General features: G+C 42.4%; 1 protein-coding gene across 4 annotated transcripts in view; it reads right to left on the bottom strand.

Moving 5' to 3' along the window:
* LOC112261518 (SAM and SH3 domain-containing protein 1) overlaps positions 1 to 16,428 on the bottom strand; it is an 81,196-nt gene that overhangs the window by 25,205 nt on the left and 39,563 nt on the right. The window contains exon 1 of one of the 4 annotated variants that reach the window (XM_042329838.1): positions 10,637 to 10,789. The exons of the other annotated variants lie outside the window; for them this stretch is intronic. The gene's annotated coding sequence lies outside the window, so the exon portion shown is untranslated. Of the gene's footprint in view, positions 1 to 10,636; positions 10,790 to 16,428 lie in introns of those variants that run through there. 4 annotated transcript variants of the gene reach the window in all.

Raw genomic sequence — 16,428 nt, 5'->3', positions numbered from 1 at the left:
AAAAACTATGAAATAACACATATGTAATCATATAGTAACCAAACAAGTAGTGTTATTTGAGATTCTTAAAAGTATCCACCCTTTGCCTTGACAGCTTTGCATACTCTTGGCATTCTCTCAACCAGCTTCATGAGGAATGCTTTTCCAACAGTCTTGAAGGAGTTCCCACATATGCTGAGCACCTGTTGGCTGCTTTTCCTTCACTCTACAGTCCAGCTCATCCCAAACCATCTCAATTGGGTTGAGGTCGGGTGATTGTGGAGGCCAGGTAATCTAATGCAGCACTCCATCACTCTCCTTCTTGGTCAAATAGCCCTTACACAGCCTGGAGGTGTGTTGGACCATTGTCCAGTTGAAAAACAAATTATAGTCCCAATAAATGCAAAACAGATGGGATATCGCTACAGAATCCTGTGGTATCCTGTTAAGTGTGCCTTGAATTCTAAATAGATCACTGACAGTGTCACCAGCAAAGCACCCCCACACCATCACACCTCCATGCTTTATGGTGGGAACCACACATGGGGAGATCATCCGTGTATAAATCAAATCAAAATCAAATTTTATTTGTCACATACACATGGTTAGCAGATGTTAATGCGAGTGTAGCGAAATGCTTGTGCTTCTAGTTCCGACAATGCAGTAATAACCAACAAGTAATCTAACTAACAATTCCAAAACTACTGTCTTATACACACAAGTGTAAGGGGATAAAGAATATGTACATAAAGATATATGAATGAGTGATGGTACAGAGAGGCATAGGCTAGATACAGTAGATGGTATCGAGTACAGTATATACATATGAGATGAGTATGTAAACAAAGTGGCATAGTTAGAGTGGCTAGTGATACATGTATTATATAAAGATGCAGTAGATGATATAGAGTACAGTATATACGTATACATATGAGATGAATAATGTAGGGTATGTAAACATTATATTAGGTAGCATTGTTTAAAGTGGCTAGTGATATATTTTACATCATTTCCCATCAATTCCCATTATTAAAGTGGCTGGAGTTGAGTCAGTGTGTTGGCAGCAGCCACTCAATGTTAGTGGTGGCTGTTTAACAGTCTGATGGCCTTGAGATAGAAGCTGTTTTTCAGTCCTTTAGTAGTATACTATGCGTCTCACCAAGACATGGCGGTTTGAACCAAAAATCTCACATTTTGACTCATCAGACCAAAAGGACAGATTTCCACCGGTCTAATGTCCATTGCTCGTGTTTCTTGGCCCAAGCAAGTCTCTTCTTCTTATAGGTGTCCTTTAGTAGTGGTTTCTTTACAGCAATTTGACCATGAAGGCCTGATTCACGCAGTCTCCTCTGAACAGTTGATGTTGAGATGTGTCTGTTACTTGAACTCAGTTTCTGAGACTGGTAACTCTTTTGAACTTATCCTCTGCAGCAGAGGTAACTCTGGGTCTTTCTTTCCTGTAGCGGTCCTCGTGAGAGCCTGTTTCATCATAGCGCTTGATGATTTTCACAACTGCACCTCAAAGAAACTTTCAAAGTTCTTGACATTTCCGGATTGACTGACCTTCATGTCTTAAAGTAATGGACTGTCGTTTCTCTTTCCTTATTTGAGCTGTTCTTGCCATAATATGGACTTGGGATTTTACCAAATAGGTCTATCTTCTGTATACCACCCCTACCTTAAGACAACACAACTGATTAGCTCAAAATGTATTAAGGAAAGAAATTCCACAAATAACTTTTAAACAAGGCACACCTGTTAATGAATTAAAACGCATTCCAGGTGACTACCTCATGAAGCTGGTTGAGAGAATGCCAAGAGTGTGCAATGCTGTCATCAAGGCAAATGGTGGCTACTTTGAAGAATCTCAAATATATTTAGATTTGTTTAACACTTTGTTGGTTACTACATGATTCCATGTGTGATATTTCATAGTTTTAATGGCTTCACTATAACAGAAGAAAATATGCATAAGATGCGCATTTATCAGATAGCACCTAGTGACCAGTGACCAACAGATGCATATTTGTATTCCCAGTCATGTGAAATCCATATATTAGGGCCTGTTGAATTTATTTCAACTGACTTTCCATACTAACTACGATTCAATAAAATCGTACAAATTGTTGCATGTTGCGTTTACATTTTTGTTCAGTGTAATAACAATGTGTCAATGTCTTTGTAATCAAATTGGCATTGTATTCTATCTTTACGCTTACACTGCATAACAGGGACTAGGAGATGGCATCATTGAGTGAGACTATGCTGCTGAATCACATTTTGATATCCCCATATTGATACGACCACTTCTTCCAAATGGCACCCTATTCCCTTAATACAGTTGAAGTCGGAAGTTTACGTACACTTAGGTTGGAGTCATTAAAACTCGTTTTTCAACCACTCCACAAATGTTTTGTTAACAAACTATAGTTTTGGCATGTCGTTTAGGACATCTACTTTGTGCATGACAAGTAATTTTTCAAACAATTGTTTACAGACAAATTATTTCACTATCACAGTTCCACTGGGTCAGAAGTTTACATACACTAAGTTGACTGTGCCTTTAACCACCTTGGAAAATTCCATGGTTTTAGAAGCTTCTGATAAATGATGTCAATTATCCTGAGTCAATTGGAGGTGAACCTGTGGATGTATTTCCAGACCTACCTTCAAACTCAGTGCCTATGTTTGCTTGACATCATGGGTAAGTCAAAAGAAAATCAGCCAAGACCTCAGAAAAAAAAAATTTAGACCTCCACAAGTCTGGTTCATTCTTGGGAGCAATTTCCAAACGTCTGAAGGTTGGTACCACATTCATCTGTACAAACAATCGTACGCAAGTATAAACACCATGAGACCACGCAGCCATCATACCACTCAGGAAGGAGACGCGTTCTGTCTCCTACAGATGAACGTACTTGGGCGTGAAAAGTGCAAATCAATCCCAGAAGTCAGAAAATTCAAAAAGTCAGAAAAGTTCTATATCTATATCCACAGTAAAACGAGTCTTATATCGACATAACCTGAAAGGCCGCTTAGCAAGGAAGAGACCACTGCTCCAAACATGCCATAAAAAATGTGCAGTTTGCAACTGCACATGGGGACAAAGATCGTACTTTTGGGAGAAATGTCCTCTGGTATGATGAAACAAAAATAGAACTGTTTGACCAGAATGACCATCGTTATGTTTGGAGGAAAACGGGGGAGGCTTGCAAGCCGAAGAACACCATCCCGACCGTGAAGCACGGGGATGGCAGCATCATGTTGTGGGAGTGCTTTACTGCAAGAGGGACTGGTGCACTTCACAAAATAGATGGAATCATGAAGACGGAAAATTATGTGGATATATTGAAGCAACATCAGTCAGGGAGTTAAAGCTTGGGCGCAAATGGGTCTTCCAAATGGACAATGACCTCAAGCATACTTCCAAAGTTGTGGCATAATGGCTTAAGGACAACAAAGTCAAGGTATTGGAGTGGCCCCCACAAAGCCCTGACCTCATGGAAAATTTGTGGGCGGAACTGATAAAGCGTGTGCAAGCAAGAAGGCCTACAAACCTGACTCAGTTACACCAGCTCTGTCAGGTGGAATGGGCCAAAATTAACCCAACTTATTGTGGGAAGCTTGTGGAAGGATACCCAAAATGTTTGACCCGAGTTAAACAATTTAAAGGCAATGCTACCAAATACTAATTGAGTGTATGTAAACTTCTGACCCCCTGGGAATGTGATGAAAGAAATAAAAGGTTAAATAAATCACTACTATTATTCTGACATTTCACATTCTTAAAATAATAAAATATTTGTGGAGTTTCCCCCCATTCTTCTCTGCAGATCCTCCCAAGCTCTGTCAGGTTGGATGGAGAGCGTTGCTGCACAGCTTTTTTCAGGTCTCTCCAGAGATGTTAGATCGGGTTCAACTTCGCACCAGTCTGAGATCCTGAATGCATTGGAGTAGGTTTTCCTCAAGGATCTCTGTACTTTGCTCCGTTCCCCTTTCCCTCGATTCTGACTAGTAACCCAGTCCCTGCTGCTGAAAAACATCCCCACAGCTGCCACCATGCTTCACGGCAGGGATGGTGCTGTGTTTCCCCCAGACGTGACACTTGGCATTCAGGCCAAAGAGTTCAATCTTGGTTACATCAGACCAGAGAATCTTGTTTCTCATGGTCAGAGACTTTTAGGTGCCCTTTGGCAAACTCCAAGCGGGCTGTCATGTGCCTTTTACTGAGGAGTGGCTTCCGTCTGGCCACTCTACCATAAAGGCCTGATTGGTAGAGTGCTGCAGAGATGGTTGTCCTTCTGGAAGGTTCTCTCATCTCCACAGAGGAACTCTGGCAGAGTGACCAATGGGTTCTTGGTCACCTCCCTGACCAATTTGGCTGGGCGGCCAGCTCTAGGAAGAGTCTTGGTGGTCCAAACTTCTTCCATTTAAGAATGATGGAGGCCATTGTTTTCTTGGGGACCTTCAATGCTGCAGATGATCAATGGAAACAGGATAGACCTGAGCTCAATTTCGAGTCTCATAATAAAGGGTCTGAATACTTGTGTAAATAAGGTTTTTATTTGAATACATTTGCAAACATTTCTAGAAATCTGACTTCATCATTATGAGGTATTGTGTGCAGATGGATGAGAAAATAAATATTTAATCAATTTTAGAATGAGTCTAAAGTAACCAAATGTGGAAAAAGGTAAGTGGTCTGAATACTTTCCGAACGCTAAACAAGACTGCTAATCAAATGGCTACCTGGACTACCTGCATCAACCCTTTTTTCCCCAACTAACTCTCTTGCACCGACTATGCACACACAAAAGGACTCTACCCACACACTCACTACATTCTGTATGCTCACACGCACATAACATGTGCACCCTGACGCCACACACACACTTTCACACTCACCACATACGTTGCTGCTACAGCTAAGTCTATTATCTATCCTGTTGCCTAGTCACTTTACCCCTACCTATATGTACATAGCTACCTCAATTACCTCATACCCCTGCACATCGACTTTGTACTGGTACTCTGTATATAGCTGTGTTATTTTTATTCGTTATTGTTATTCACTGTGTATTTATTCCTCAGATCACTATTTTTTAAATATAATTGCTTCAATCTTTAGCTCTGCATTGTTGAAAAAGGACACAAGTAAGCATTTCACCGTCGGTCTACGCCGGTTGTTTATGAAGCATGTGACAAATATATAAAATTGTATCTTTGAAAAATTGTGAGTAGCAGCGCATTTATGAGCTCATCCAATGTAGATTAGGGGGATATAGGCTACTGAATATAGTCTATTCACATGGCAGTTAGAGCGGCTATTGTTTACTCTGGTATGTTAGAAGACCAAAGCGAAAGTAATATGATGATTGGTACACACAAGTGATGCTTCGTGATAATCATAGATGGATTTAACTTGATCATTTTTGTCCAATAAACGTTGAATGTATCAAATAAATCGAACTCGGATTCAAACTGTAGCTCAAAACTGAAAATGCTCTTCGATTTAATATTTCATGCAGTTTGCTGTGGTTCCTACAGTATGTCCTCTTTAGCCTGATACATCACATGACAGGGGTTGTTGTTGTGAGCACTCGAATGAGGCTATTACTGTCATCAGTCAGAACAGAGAAATAAACACTATCCCATTATATGCCCTAACTGTCTCATCAGACTACAGGCTTCAAGTACAAACACACAGGCAGTCAACTGAATTGACAAAGTTAAAATGGAATTCACCCCAACCACAAAGCATGCAGACACATTTAAGGGGTGATTTAAACACGTGATTGGGGAAATTCCATTCCAATTAAATCGGTTTTAAATTCCTGAATTGAAATTTACCAACCCTACAACTAGATAAAGTATAAAGAGGACATAAATAGATCTGAAAATATTCAAATCTGTTTATGAAATCTTATGAATTCACTTAGAAAGGGTATTCATCCCTCACACCACTCCCTTGTGTGTATGCAAATGTGTCTACACTTTACCACAACCTTAGATCTAAACTCAGAAAAGATTAATCTGTTACTTTTCATTTAAAAAAAGGGGGGAATTTCAAGGGGTTCGCATGCTAATAGTTTGCCACAAACAGCAGTGATGGGTGAAAAAAAAGTTATATTAGTTTTGATGATATATTGTATTGACAAAACCCCTTCTCCATCTTTCTAAACAGGGAGCCAATTTGTTTTCAGCACTTTTACTTCCATGACTGATCAAAATGTGTTCTCATGGCTCTCTTGTACCTCTGCAGCAGACATATGGTGAGCAATATGTCTGGATCATCGAATCGCAATACATATAGAATTGTGAGCATCGCAATACATATATCGGCACCTAAGTATCGTAATAATATTGTATCGTGAGGACCTTGATAATTCAAAACCCTCCCGAACAGTCCTGTGTTGTGACTACCAATACTGTAGGCTGACTTGTCTCCTTCTCGTGGTATGGTACTGTGTGACTGACTGGCTCAACTGTCCAGAAAAGGGAACCATTCATTGATTTGCTTAAATGACATGATGCAATGAGGTCAGAAACAGCCTGAAATCCAGCTGCGTCCCAAATGGGACCCTATAATGCCTCATAAGGCTCCGGGTCAAAAATAACACACTATATAGGGAATACGGTGCCATTTGGGACGCAGTGCTTTTCTTTTCAACAGTTGAGTTGAGGAATGAATGAATAGGCTGTGGCCCAGTGAGAGGCATAGTACTGTTAGATCACAGACAGATCGCCACTGCATGCTTCTTATAACCAGTCCATTGTGGTCTGACCACATTATATCTCATGACCCCCAGTGCTTATTTGGCATGGTGTGCATGTTTCTGTTCAAAACAACATGTCCTACATCATAGCTAGTATACAGTACCAGTCAAAAGTTGACACGCCAGGGTTCTTTATTTTTACTAGTTTCTACATTGTAGAATAATAGTGAAGAAATCAACATCATGAAATAACACATGGAATCATGTAGTAACCAACAAAAAAAAAGGTGTTAAACAAATCAAAATATATCTTATATTTGAGATTCTTCAACTTAGCCACCCTTTGCCTTGATGACAGCTTTGGCTTTCTCTCAACAAGCTTCTTGAGGTAGTCACCTGGAATGCATTTCAATTAACAGGTGTGCCTTGATAAAAGTTAATTTGTGGAATTTCTTTCCTTCTTAATGCGTTTGAGCTAATCAGTTGTGTTGTGACAAGGTATGGATGGAATACAGAAGATGATATTTGACCAAATAAGGCTAAATCCATATTATGGCAAGAACAGCTCAAATAATAAAACGCCAGTCCATCATTACTTTAAGACATGAAGGTCAGTCAATGCGGAAAATGCCAAGAACTTTGAAAGTTTATTCAAGTGCAGTTGCAAAAACCATCAAGCGCTACGATGAAACTGGCTCTCATGAGGACCACCACAGGAAAGGAAAATCCAGAGTTACCTCGGCTGTAGAGAATACCTTTATTATAGAGTAACCCGCCTGAGAAAATGCAGGCCAAATAAATTCAGAGTTCAAGTAACAGACATATCTCAACAACTGTTCAGAGGAGACTGTGTGAATCAGGTCTTCATGGTCGAACTGCTGCAAAGAAACCACTAGTAAAGGACACCAATAATAATAACAATAACAATGATACTAGACTTGCTTGGGCTAAGAAACACGAGCAATGGACATAGGCCGTCGGGAAACCTGTCCTTTAGTCTGATGAGTCCAAATTTGAGACGCAGAGTATGTTAACGGATGAGCTCCGCATGTGTAGTTGCCACCGTGAAGCACGGAGGTGGTGTGATGGTGCTTTGCTTGGTGAAACTGTCGTGATTTATTTTGAATTCAAGGCACACTTAACCAGCAGTGATACGCCATCCCATCTGTTTTGCCCTTAGTGGGACTATCATTTGTTTTTCAACTGGACAATGACCCAACACACCTCCAGGCTGTGTAAGGGCTATTTGACCAAGAATGAGGGTGATGGAATGCTGCATCAGAAGACCTGGCCTTCAGAATCCCCCGACCTCAACTCAATTGAGATAAATTGGACCGCAGAGTGAAGGAAAAGCAGCCATCAAGTGCTCAGCATGTGTGGGAACTCCTTCAAGTCTGTTGGAAAAACATTCCTCATGAAGCTGGTTGAGAGAATGCCAACAGTATGCAAAACTGTCAAGGCAAAGGGTGGCTACTTTGAAGAATCTCAAACATATTTTGATATGTTTATTCCATATGTGTTGTGCCATAGTTTTGATGTCTTCACTATTATTCTACAATGTAGAAAATAGTAAAAAGTAAAGAAAAACCCTTGAATGAGCGTGTCCAAACTTTTGACTGGTACTGTACTATATGGTCCCATGTGGCTGTTAGTGGAGAATGGCACTTGCAATGCCAGGGTTGTGAGTTCGATCCCCACAGGGGACCAGTATGTCTGGACTGTATGTCCCTCTGGATAAGAGTGTCTGCTAAAATGTATTAAACAAAGAAATGTCTAGATAGTCTTCACTTCTTACATTATGCTCTTGTGAATGTAACATTCAGGGTTATATTTCCCAGTCAAGATCATGCTAAATACTTTGTTTAGTATACAACAGTCTGATGCTTGTCAGTCAGAGAGTAGAGGGAAAGCCATAACATGGCACCTTTGTTCTGACACTCAGACAAACTGTAGGCCAGTAAGGATGGGTTGCAAATGCCCTGTGCATGTCCTGACAGGGGGAATCCCAATAGAAACTACTTAACAATAGCATCAGGGCTTCCTTACATCTCTAAACTAACTCTCTTTATAACAAAGCAGTAAATTGAGGCAGCCCCTTGTAACAGGGTCTCGTCAGATCAGAGGAGTTAAAAGGAGAGTGTTGGTGTCACGTTACCGGCTGACAACGATTGGATATGGAACATCTCTGTGAAGACAAACGATCTTCCCTGACTCGTGTCCTGAGGGTAGGTGTTATGGTAGATGTCAGTAAGAGCCAGGATAGGTGATATTTTAACGAGAGAGAGAAAGGGAGGGGTTGTCCAGACGACAGAAAGAGAAAGAACAGTTATGAGTTGAACGTAACAGTATGCCAGTGGAAGGGAGGACTGTAGCAGGTGACCCAACTGTGAATTGTAGCCAATTCAATTGCAGTAATCCTGTTACTGATTTTCTGAAATGTTGTAAACAATTTGGTAACAGAATTTCACATATTAATCACTTAATAATGTATAAGTGTTGATATTAGTTGGCAGGGGTCTTTTACTTCAACATTTGTGTCTTGATGAATTTCTAAAACCTTTAGATTTTTTTGGTTGATGTTTTCTAAAAAAGACCCCTTTTTCATCTGTTTGAAAAGCCTTTGCATTTCTCTAATATTTAGGATATACAAATGGTTGACAAATGTATATATACACACTACCGGTCAAAAGTTTTAGAACACCTGCTTATTTGAGCTGTTCTTGACATAATATGGACTTGGTCTTTTACCAAAATAGGGCTAACTTCTGTATACCACCCCTACCTTGTGACAACACAACTGATTGGCTCAAACGCATTAAGGAGGAAAGAAATTCCACAAATTAACTTTTAACAAGGCACACCTGTTAATTGAATCAGCTCATGAAGCTGATTGAGAAAATGCCAAAAGTGTGCAAATCTGTCATCAAGGCAAAGGGTGGCTATTTCAAGAATCTGAAATATATTTTGAATTGTTTAAAACTTAAAATGGTTACTACATGATTCCATATGCGTTATCATAGTGTTGATGTCTTCACTATTATTCTACAAGGTAGAAAATAGTAAAAATAAAGAAAAACCCTTTAACAAGTGCAGTAGGTGTTCTAAAACTTTTGACCGGTAGTGTATGCCTTAAATTTCTCAAAAAACAGACTCTTAGCTTTCGTTTGACTCCAGATTTGACAAGCGCCTATGAACTTCACATGTTGGTGCTCATGGGTCCTTTTAGATGGAAAATGAACCTATGCACAAGGGCAAATTTAACGTCAACAGAACATTTTACAAAAATATTTACTTGAAGAGCAGTGCAGATGCAAAGTTTGGAAACAGAACGACGGTTTGTGCCGTTGACGCGTCATTCCGTTACCAAACTTTGCATCTGCATTGTTCAAAGAAAACGTGCTTTTGTAAAAAAAAATGTTCAGTGGAAATGGTTCAAAGTCACCCTTGTGCACAGACTTGTATTGTTTGTTTAACTTAGCAATCATTGTTTTTTTTGTTTGGCATACATTTTACCACATCCCTCTGTCCACCGTATCATTCTCCACATCCCTTTGTGTCATGTATCAACACAGTCTAATCACAGGGGACTGGGTCATACCATACATCATAGCTATCATGTATACCACAACACAGTCTTTAAGCAGGGTCATACACACCATTACACACCTTGGCGAAACTAAGGGAAGGAACCACAGATTCAGCGAATAAAAAAGGCGAGCTCACAGCCACGAAAGACGTTTACATCATTAAAGAACTTCATGACTTTTCATCCTCTGAGAGAAGGATACCGTCGGCAAACCAAAACTAAATGAACAGCCTTCGTTAAACTCGACTTCCAATTGTATCTGCAAAAACCTAACAAAAAAAGAAAACTTATTTCCCAGCTGAGAGAAAGAGAGAGTAATGGGAGAAGAAAGGGGCTCCTTAAATTCTAAACTCACCACAAGTTGGCAGCCTGTTTGTTATGTTCTCCAGTTGTGCTACACAGCTGGAACGACAGTCAGTCTCCTCTTTCTCTTTTCAAACTTGACTGAGTCACCACTCAGAACAGTCAAGGGAGAACAATGCAACTCAAAGAGCAGTGTCCAGCACACATGATATATAGCCAGGGGACGACTACAGAATGACGCTGGAGCTGCAGTGAGGGTGGGGCTCCGTGTGTGGCTCTGTGTGCGTGTGGCTGCTGTAAGGAACGGGGTGGAGCTCGCTGCCCCAGCTGCAAGGACAGCACACTGCCATACACACCGACTCACAGCTAGATAACATAAACCACTCTGAGTGTTAGTGGGGGGTCAAATGATATGTAGGCATTCATTCCGATTGGTTAAGGGTTACATTTTTGGATAGGGTTAAAACAGAAACAACTCGACCGCTAAGTTAAGGCATTAATTCCAAATGATTAAGGTAAGGGTTAAGGCTCGGGATTGGGTAAAAAAATAAATAAGAGTGCCAAGCACTGAGATTGAACCCGTGATCCTCGGAGACGGAGCTCACGGCTTACACCCATCAACCATCACTAGCAAGCCATGAGCCTACTTGATGGTAAGTGCTCACCTTTGCCCCTAGAGGCTAGTATTGAATACCTGGACGAATGTGGAACATTGCATTGAATCTGGAGTGACTTGGCTGGTGTGTAGAACACATGTATCCTCCAAACAATCTCCTGCTGTTTTACGAGTTTTAACCACAAAAAATGTTATTCAAGCACGGATGAGGACTTTCTACCAGAAATATTTGACGCTAAATGAGTATGGTGCAAAATGAACTTAGAAACAGCAGAAAAAAGGGGCAAGATTTAGTGATGCTCATTCAACCCAACGTCTCACTGACCACCAGCAGAGGGCAGCAAAAGGCAACAACTAGCCCATTCATAGATTCTCCCCTTCTTGTTTCAGAGGGTGAAGGAAACTGAGGGTAGATCAGGGGGCCAGGGTTCTGGTTTGGAAGGACGCGTTCCACTGTGCTCAGAGTACTTTTGGTACTGCAGTTTAGCTGGTTGAGCCCAAAAAGGTTAATTCACATAGAGAAGTTCAATAAAAAAAATCCTAAAAAGACACCATGGTTATCACCTTTGTGCCAAAATTACCCATATCATTTTTCCAGCAATTGTCTTCGAGGCCGATTTTCTTTCTCTATCACTGATAGCCGAAGGTATTAACATTTTATATGACCATCCAATGTCTGCCATATGCTTCTGGATGACTTTAAATCGTGGCTGTTCGCGTTTGCTCCAGTGCGCAATGAGTGCACGTGCGCAAGTGTTATCGTCTCTGTAAAGCAGATGTCAACGACCACGGAAACGGTGTACGTGAATGCGAGTAGATTACCTTGAAAACAATGGTCGGCCATCAGTGGGAAGCCTTTCTAAATAATGTATTGAAAAACGTATTCTAAAGGAAAGCATACTATTCAAGATGACAATGCATAATGTATTTATAAGATCAAACAACTATTTATGGCAAGGGTGCCAATCTCAACAGCCTCTGGTGAGAATCTCTTAATCCTCCTAAAACAAACATCAATCACAATCAATAAACATCTACAGGTAAAATCAACAAAGTCAGATTTACAGGTATAGAACAGTTTACTGCACTAATAAAACCACCACAGCATGACTCTGGAGATTAACAGTGTGATGCCTTTCCCCCCTCAGGGACTAAATTCAACATTTTTGATATCCACAACAAATATGCATTTCTTTGTTTGACCTTCCGTGACTGGCCCCAATATAAGCCTACTCACGCCTACTGTATGAGACAAAGGGTGGGAAAATCCTGTGTCTGTCTTCTAATATTAACCCCAGTACCTCCAGCGTACATCAAAGCTATTTAAAAAAAAAAAAAACATTATTGAACCTTCATTTAACTAGGCAAGTCAGGTAAGAACAAATTCTTATTTACAATGGCCTACACCGGCCAAAACCGGACGACGCTGGGCACCGCCCTTTGGGACTCCCAATCATGGCCGGTTGGGAAACAGCCTGGATTCAAACCAGGGTGTCTGTAGTGACGCCTCTAGCACTGAGATGCAGTGCCTTAGACCGCTGCGCCACTCAGGAGCTATGGCAGGGTAGCCAGGAACCCAGTCATTAGATCGGTGCCAGAGATTATAGTGCAGGGGCAGATGGGGTGAGGCAGGTACGAGCTGCCTACACCCCCCACCACACACACACACACACACACACGGCAACGCTAGGCAGCTTGTGCCAGAGGGCAGTTTTCTGCCTGGATACACAGCGCAGGGTGTCACCTCAGTGCACCAGGGGACCGGGGGATGGACAGGCGGAGGTATGCTGTCTGTCTGGGTCTGCCAGTTCCCCCTGAATATGATCATAAACTCCCCTGACTTCATCTGCACCGGGCTGGTAGGAGTCGCTTTACCTTAGCGATGGTAGGAGTCGCTTTACCTTAGCGATGGTAGGAGTCGCTTTACCTTAGCGATGGTAGGAGTCGCTTTACCTTAGCGATGGTAGGAGTCGCTTTACCTTAGCGATGGTAGGAGTAGCTTTACCTTAGCGATGGTAGGAGTCGCTTTACCTTAGCGATGGTAGGAGTCGCTTTGGTACCTTAGCGATGGTAGGAGTCGCTTAGCGATGGTAGGAGTCCTTTACCTTAGCGATGGTAGGAGTCGCTTACCTTAGCGATGGTAGGAGTCCCTTAGCGATGGTAGGAGTCGCTTTACCTTAGCGATGGTAGGAGTCGCTTTACCTTAGCGATGGTAGGAGTCGCTTTACCTTAGCGATGGTAGGAGTCGCTTTACCTTAGCGATGGTAGGAGTCGCTTTACCTTAGCGATGGTAGGAGTCGCTTTACCTTAGCGATGGTAGGAGTCGCTTTACCTTAGCGATGGTTACCTTAGCGATGGTAGGAGTCGCGATGGTAGGAGTCGCTTTACCTTAGCGATGGTAGGAGTCGCTTTACCTTAGCGATGGTAGGAGTCGCTTTACCTTAGCGATGGTAGGAGTCGCTTTACCTTAGCGATGGTAGGAGTCGCTTTACCTTAGCGATGGTAGGAGTCGATGGTGGTAGGAGTCGCTTTACCTTAGCGATGGTAGGAGTCGCTTTACCTTAGCGATGGTAGGAGTCGCTTTACCTTAGCGATGGTAGGAGTCGCTTTACCTTAGCGGTAGGAGTCGCTTTATGGTAGGGAGTCGCTTTACCTTAGCGATGGTAGGAGTCGCTTTACCTTAGCGATGGTAGGAGTCGCTTTACCTTAGCGATGGTAGGCTTTACCTTAGCGATGGTAGGAGTCGCTTTACCTTAGCGATGGTAGGAGTCGCTTTACCTGGTAGCGATGGTGGTAGGAGCTCGCTGGTTACCTTAGCGATGGTAGGAGTCGCTTTACCTTAGCGATGGTAGGAGTCGCTTTACCTTAGCGATGGTAGGAGTCGCTTTATGGTATGGTAGGAGTCGCTTTACCTTAGCGATGGTAGGAGTCGCTTTTACCTTAGCGATGGTAGGAGTCGCTTTACCTTAGCGATGGTAGGAGTCGCTTTACCTTAGCGATGGGTAGGAGTCGCTTTACCTTAGCGATGGTAGGAGTCGCTTTTACCTGGTAGCGATGGTAGGAGTCGCTTTACCTTAGCGATGGTAGGAGTCGCTTTACCTTAGCGATGGTAGGAGTCGCTTTACCTTAGCGATGGTAGGAGTCGCTTTACCTTAGCGATGGTAGGAGTCGCTTTACCTTAGCGCTTGGTAGGAGTCCTTAGCGATGGTAGGAGTCGCTTTACCTTAGCGATGGTAGGAGTCGCTTTACCTTAGCGATGGTAGGAGTCGCGATGGTAGGAGTCGCTTTACCTTAGCGATGGTAGGAGTCGCTTTACCTTAGCGATGGTAGGAGTCGCTTTACCTTAGCGATGGTAGGAGTCGCTTTACCTTAGCGATGGTAGGAGTCGCTTTACCTTAGCGATGGTAGGAGTCGCTTTACCTTAGCGATGGTAGGAGTCGCTTTACCTTAGCGATGGTAGTCGCTTTACCTTAGCGATGGTAGGAGTCGCTTTACCTTACCTTAGCGATGGTAGGAGTCGCTTTACCTTAGCGATGGTAGGAGTCGCTTTGGTACCTTAGCGATGGTAGGAGTCGCTTTACCTTAGCGATGGTAGGAGTCGCTTTACCTTAGCGATGGTAGGAGTCGCTTTACCTTAGCGATGGTAGGAGTCGCTTTACCTTAGCGATGGTAGGAGTCGCTTTGGTACCTTAGCGATGGTAGGAGTCGCTTTACCTTAGCGATGGTAGGAGTCGCTTTACCTTAGCGATGGTAGGAGTCGCTTTACCTTAGCGATGGTAGGAGTCGCTTTACCTTAGCGATGGTAGGAGTCGCTTTACCTTAGCGATGGTAGGAGTCGCTTTACCTTAGCGATGGTAGGAGTCGCTTTACCTTAGCGATGGTAGGAGTCGCTTTACCTTAGCGATGGTAGGAGTCGCTTTACCTTAGCAGCTCTGTCTGTCTGTAAAAGGGTACAAGAATGTCTTAAGACTTCTATTAAATACACTTGAAAAGACTGAAAGACGCAGATTGAGAGCAAGAAGACTTCCACCTTAACCATTTTAGTGTGAGAGAGAGGTGCACAGTCCCCCAACAAGAGAGCAGGAGAACCTGTAGAGGCTAGCTGCTCTAAGTGGATTTTGACCCAAATGAGGCCTGAGGTTGATGAGGGACCACTGTGACACGTTGTCATTCAGTCACAGCAACATACTGATTTTGAAGAGTGCTTATTCATTCTGACCTAATCTGAAATCACATCATCTCCCCACCCTCGCTCTCTCCTCCCCCTCCATCTTCCCTTCCCCCTCTCTTAACATCACCTTTCTCCCATCCACACAGACATGGACTGTTTACAAAACAATAAGAGACAATAAGAGGCATTACCACACAGAAAAATCAAGTACGTTAGTCCTTGTCATAACGTTATGCATATCAGCCACTGATGAGCTCCTCCACATAGAGGCTGTTGCTATATGGAAGAACATCCTACAGCGGGTGGCTGCTAATACATTTATTTTCAAATATAATTTCTTTAAAAGAATCGCAGATAAAACAGAACTGTTGAAAAGGGCCTGAATGAAACTCTAAAAGAAGATGGGTATAAGTGGAACAAACGCAGAGCATTTCTAACAAGCGGACAGAATGTCCCAAAAATATCTCCACAGACAAGAGACACCCTTCAAAATTCAACGAGAGAGAGCGAGGCACATGCAGAGAGCGCGAGAGACACACAGAAAATAACCACACAGAAATCTGTATGGTTAAGGAGCCTGTCAGTGGATTGTTCCTGGCCCTAAACAATGTTTAATTCAGAGGTGCAGAAATCATTTCATCTGGCTTCATGCAATGGTAATCAACCCGCATGGTGTCTGTCCCAAATGGTACCCTATTCCCATTTGGGACAAATCCAGCGAGTCCCCTGAGATTTCAGCAGCCCATCCACAACACGTTGGTTTGCCGTGTTAATATTTGTGGGAATTAACTTCTCCACTAGACCCACACCTTGGGAGAGGCAAAGAAAGAGCTCCCAGGAGAGACAGGGAAGCTGTCAATCTTGTTATAACATGCTAGATAAGGCTGCAAACCAATGGAACAGAAAATAAACATCCATTAAGATTCAATGAAACCTACAAATCAACATGTTGTACATTTGTTGCCTTTTTCTGTTGTAAAAATGGGCCTACATTCTGATTACAATCCAGTGAAAAGATTTCTACCTTCCTGAAATGATGCAGAGTGTATTTGGCCAG

Source organism: Oncorhynchus tshawytscha, linkage group LG11, assembly GCF_018296145.1.
Source record: "Oncorhynchus tshawytscha isolate Ot180627B linkage group LG11, Otsh_v2.0, whole genome shotgun sequence".
Classification (NCBI taxonomy): domain Eukaryota; kingdom Metazoa; phylum Chordata; class Actinopteri; order Salmoniformes; family Salmonidae; genus Oncorhynchus; species Oncorhynchus tshawytscha.
This window is presented reverse-complemented; position numbering and strand designations above follow the sequence as displayed.